Source organism: Lissotriton vulgaris, chromosome 3_1 (genome assembly GCF_964263255.1).
Source record: "Lissotriton vulgaris chromosome 3_1, aLisVul1.2, whole genome shotgun sequence".
Classification (NCBI taxonomy): domain Eukaryota; kingdom Metazoa; phylum Chordata; class Amphibia; order Caudata; family Salamandridae; genus Lissotriton; species Lissotriton vulgaris.
Window position 1 is genome coordinate 1450593409 of NC_141689.1, and position 6071 is coordinate 1450599479.

Consider the following 6071-nt stretch of genomic DNA (forward strand, 5'->3'; position numbering starts at 1 on the left):
TCTCTTTACCTAGACGAAAAATATGAGGCTTCATTTCAGACTGAAGAAGGTTAGACTGAAGAAGGTTTATATCCTCCCTGAAAACCAGCATAGGTATAATGAAAAAAAAATAAAAAGTATTACTTTTCCCCCCAATTCATCTATAGCATATTAATGTATACCTGGACCAGCGCTGGCAACGTTTTAAATCCTAGTTTTATTATAATTCCACTACACAATATACAACTCTACTGCAACACATTGCTCTAGTAAGTGACATAGCTGCTCTGTTTATACATGTGCATCATGAATGTTCTGGGCCTCGCCATGATGTGCCATTATTGAATGCAGAGGTGGTCAATAACGCTATATTTTGACCGTTACCTTCCTTGTTGACCTGAGAAGCAGAAGACGGTGTATGCGGTAAGTGTAGATGGGAAATTAAGGTTGTGCAAGGTTACTAATGATTTTAGCACCGAATAGTACTCTCATTGTCCCCGCCGTATGATGGTCCCTCCCTGCTTCCTACAACTTTAAAAAGACAGTTGCATGCAGTGCTTAATTTGTAAAAAAAGAATAGAAGTCCGGGCTCTCATCAGAAGACCACTGCAGCTTGTACCACCCATTGCCCCTGCCAGCTGCCAATGATAGTTTAAACAAAACTATTAACCATCACACTCCATTAAGTGTGACAATTCAGACTATTCCAGGCCTCTAAAACTGTAAGAATGGCTAGGGCGGCAGGTATTAGTCATTTTTAATGTGTATTGAATTAATAGTTAACTGTTGTTGTAGTCTTCTGTAAATTAGCCAATTCTGTTACAAGCACTGTGTTGGCAATTAAGTTCCGGTACCGAGCACCTAAAACCACTGGCTCAAATTGTTTGTTTGTTTGTTTATTGAGTTTTATATAGTGCTGGCTAGACCCGGAGGAATAAGAGCACTTTACATAAGGAACAACAGCGAGTTACAGGAATAATAATGCACTGGTTGCATATATGCTGTGAGAGAGCTTCAGCTAAGGGCCTGCACCTTAAATTTGCACTCCATTTCAAGCAATCTAATCTCAAAATGTCAAACAAGCCATAAAATGAGCTAATGTAGCATTCTTAGCGTGTAGCTGGTAATTTCTATTAGTTTTTTAAGTAGGGTGGGGGAAAAAACTAGTAATGTCGAGCCACTCCACAGTCAATAATGAGTGGAGTCCATGAAGGCTGCTACACTGTTCCTACCTCTCCTTGTTCTTCCGGACTACGAGCGCACAATCCCAGGGCATTTGACATACTTATGGACTGCTTTCCAATCAACATGATGGCCGGCTGATCTCCTTCTTTATCTTCTGATGAATGTACTAAAGTGAAGTGAAAACGAGACAGACGCTCAATTTCTATTTTTAAACTGCAAACTTTTAAGCGAAATCCCTTTGATCCTGGTAAATTCTTTAAATATTAATCACTTGTCAAACTTATCGCCCCATGGCCAGTACTGATGGCGATGGAAAGTATTCCTTTGCTGTAAAATAACAAACATGAGCTTAATAGGAAACCAGCACCTGTCTTGGCATACTATGGAGTCCTCGGGCACAGTGGGAAGCCCTTGGCATAAGCACTGGCATGGTGAACAGTTCTATGGCATGGGTGAGCTGGCATGTTGGGCCTCACTCTACAAGCAACCTGGAACATTTGAGCAATACTGTAATATATTTTGGAAGCACCTTGGCTTAGTAAGACTGCAGATGGCATATACTTAAGAATTCCAGTGTACCGTTTCTAATGATTTTTACAGATAAAGACAGACAGAAAACAGTCTATTTCATGTCTGTGTTTATTTTTAAAAGCGGAAAAATACAGAAAATTGTACTTCTGGTAAGTGACTCCTTGTTGTTTTTCATGAATTCCAAACCAACTGCTAAGCAGAGAGAGACCACGGGGATTTAAAAACTGGATCAGATTCTCTTAAATACAGGCATATACGTTAACATATATTTGCATATAAATGTTAATATTTACCTGTCAGTGTAGTGTTTTGTTATATTTGTCTGCTTAATTTGCTAAAATGCGACAGGCAGCAAAGTGCAAGTGTATTTTTATCTGTTAAATAAATGTGGGTATATACCATTTTACCACTCTATTTAGACTCAAAACATAAAATAAGTATAGATACATACCAATAAAATGTGCCAGAAGTAAATATGGATAAACACAGACTAAGATATTAAAAAAGAAAATACCATAAAACCGGGAGCCCTATATATATAAAATTAATTCTGATGGTATTGCATCGTCTGAAAAACAGACGTTGATGGGTATTTGACTGACAAATGGTCACTGATGAGGAATATGCCTTGGGACGTATTGTACAGTACAGCTGCACTAATTTTCTTGGTACAGCATTTCCTGTGACCTTGATGGGCATTGTTCTCATTTGGCACACACATCTGCCTGCAGATTCATATATTTGGGTTGTGCTGGGCCCACAATTATTTATAGGCACCTACTTTTGTTAAGAAGAAACAATGCTCCTGAGTTTTGTGCAAGACCAGCAAGTATTGGCATATTATCTCATTTGCTCCCCTTCGGAACTGCTTGTGAAATCCATGAATTTAGCCAATATGTATTTGATAAAATGTGCAGTAAAATGCACGATTTGGTGCTACATCTTCCAAAATACTTGGGTTAACCTACTCCCACGCTCTGCTAGAGAGGAACCCCACTCCCTCTGCGCGATTCCGACGGTGTTAACATTTTTGACCAGTCCACCTCTGCTCCCATCGTAGTTGCCACCGTTGCACAGCTACGCTACTTCATTTTCATTCATTGATATAGCTCCTCTCAAACATCAAAAGAGATATGCGCTATATGAGAGCAGAAACAAGGTAAAAAATATACGAGCTGCATATGCCATAGAGTCCAAAACCAGCTAAGACAACGGAGTAGTTCAAGTAACTTACACATGCAAATGTTTTAAATATATTACTAGTATGCTCTTCCCAATCTGGGACGGTATGGCAGCATGCATATGTCTGTTTTGCAAGTCTACAGCAAGATCGCATGATTATTACAATAATAATGGTATTTTTTATTGTATAGTGTGGTGGCAGCACTAAACGTCTTGCTGTGGATTCGGGATGGCTTGCATTTTGTTAATTTCGTCAATTCAGAAACAAGGTACTTTACATAACATCGTAGGTTATTCAAGGACTTTGATTGCAGTTCCCGCGCTCCAAAGCGTTCAACTTTCATAGAACATACCGAAGGACGGTAGACTGTGCAGACAGAAAAGTAATAACCTTGACACTCAGGCTGCTATCTGTCTGGTGTCTGCTGGTGCATGGCTATGATTACATTCACATTTTTGCCTCAGATAACCTGCTTGAAATAAAAAAAATGCTGTCCTGATGTAATCATTTTTAGGTCTTGCCTACTAGGCAGCAAAATCTGTCTAGTTGCGAAAGACTGTGGGTTTACAAAGAGATTAAAGTTGGCTTTAAGGCCTCCCTTTGCTTACCATTGGTTTGTGCTAGTCATGTCATCCTTAGGGCGGTCTCCCACCAAACATTTTGCCTGCTTGCCTCCTCTTTTTGCTGATTCGTTCTGCTGACCAGTACTATAGTGCATGTGCTTCTCCTCTAAACATGGTAACGTTGGTGTATACCTAATTGGCATATTTAGTTTACTTGTAAGTCCCTTGTAAAGAGGTAACCCATATACCCAGGGCCTGTAACAAAATTGCTACCAGTGCACCTGCAGCACTGGTTGTGCCACCCACACAAGTATCTTTTCAAACCTGTCTCAAGCCTGCCATTGCAGTGCCTGTGGGCGCTGTTTAATTCCACTTTGTCTTGGCATTTAAAAGTACTTGCCAAGCCTTAAATGCCTCTTTTATTACAGATAAGTCACCCCTATAGGTAGGCCCTAGGTAGCCCATAGGGCAGGATGCTGTGTAAGTAAAAGCTAGTGCAAGAGCTGGAACCCATACTTCTGAATTGTTTAGACGTATGCTTTTTATGCAGCATGAGAGGTAAAGATAAAACTCCCTCGAAATTTCTAGAACTTCCAATTTCGACACTTCTCGCAAACTACACCCAGGTCGACAATCAATTCAAGTTAGTTAGTCTGATTCAGATTTTGGAACAAATGAATTTACAGCAATTGAGGCATTATGGTGTAAAAATAAAGGATTAAAAAAATGGAGCGAAATCTCCACAAGTGATTGAGTGAATGATCACAGCTATGTAGGTCATCAAAAGACAAAAATGCACTTGTGATTGCATTAGGTTTCAGGAACAATCTTACAAAATCTCTAGCTATCTCTGCACTATCTTAAAAGGAACTCCTAGTCTAGGGCAGACTTAGCAAAGGAAAGAGAAAGGTGTCAGCTCTTAGAACATTCCTAAGAAGTAACTCCAACCAGGATCAAATAGCATAAAGCCAAAAAGTCAATCATTAGGTCTGTACCTGTAGATGTCCTAAAACAGGGTATTAGCTGTCCCTAACTACATTACAACATAAGCAATGACTAAATCAAGGCACCTCCCATCTTGCCACTGGTAAAATTCCTTTCTCTGCCTCCATGTTCACAAGTTGAAATATTTTTACTCGCCCTTGGTGCCATCTCCTTCTACTACGAGAACTCGTCCTCTATCCACTATCGCGTTCTCCGTCTCAGGCCTCCCTATCTACTAGGCACAATCATTCTTTCTCTCAACTATTAAAGCCTTGGTCACCTGCAGTGGGAACAGAAAATACATGCAACATTCAACAAGGGTAGCAAAATACAAATTAAACGTTAGCTGAAAAGAAAAAGCATTAGAAATGCATTCCAGGCCTACAGTTCGGCTAAATTAACAACACAGGTTACAGTATGTGTGCACTTCTAAAACACACAAGAAATACTATCAGCACATTATAGCCAGTTCTAAGTGAAACGTCTTAACACTAATAATAAAAATAATCAATAAACAAATGTACAGTTATCCCCCTTACATGATACTAATTCACCCCCTTGTTAGTACATTTCTAACGTGCACATGAAAGTCTGGGTAATCAAGAGGATGCAAAACCATTTTGTATTCCTCTATCTTATCTTTACATATTAGTCACACAGAAGATTCAGTGAGTGCAAGCTAACCATGAATATGATGCACTCCTACAATAATTTGAAGAGTGAGCCCAAACTACTCTCCTCCAGTAGACATGTGTTATTAAGTTTTGCATGTCCTGGTAGTGACAGACACCCACATTTGTTTTTCACCACAATGAAGCCTACTCCTCTCATCAGTTAACACTGAGAATTCCTGTATACACTTTAAAAATATTATTCCTGATTAAAAAGGAGTAGCTGCCTCATGGTATATATATTTTCAATTGTAATGATAAACCCCCTTTACTGGTGAAGTTGGATTTAAAATTGCTATTTTAGAAATGTCACTATTAGAAAGTGGACATTTCTCTGATCTTACTACTCTATGTACCTGCAGCCTGTGTCCAATACATGTCTGGCGTGGGTGACAGCTAAACTTTGTGCATTCTCTCTGGACAGCCACAAACACAGGAAGGGGAGGTGTGTCTGTATTTTCATCTACATTCTCACGCCTCTTCCTGAGCAGGAAGGGAGGTGGGAGCTGACACTTATACCTTAATAGGCAGTGCTCTCTTCCCACACAAAGGGCTGATTACCCCCTACTGATACTCTGGAGCCATGGCTGGGAAAAGAGGACCTGTGTGCACTCCAAAGACTGTTCTTTGAAGTCACCCCCACTTCAAAGGCACAACTGGTTATATGTACTGGGTCTCCGACCCTACCAAGACAGTACACTACTGGGCCTTTGAAAAACCCTGTCAGGTAGAAGGACTGCTGTCCTGCTACAACTGATGCTCTGGAAAAATGGATTTTCTGCTCTGATATGCTGCCTGTTGCCAGTTGCCCCAACCCTGCAACAGCACCTGGACTCTGCCATCTGTAATTCCTGACTTGTCAAGTGGTTCCAATCCAGTCCTGAGCCCTTAGAAGTGTGTGTTTCTGTGCTGACCCAGTAAAATCAACCTACCGACGACTTTGCTCCGATGGGAACTGACGCATTGCCCTTTCAT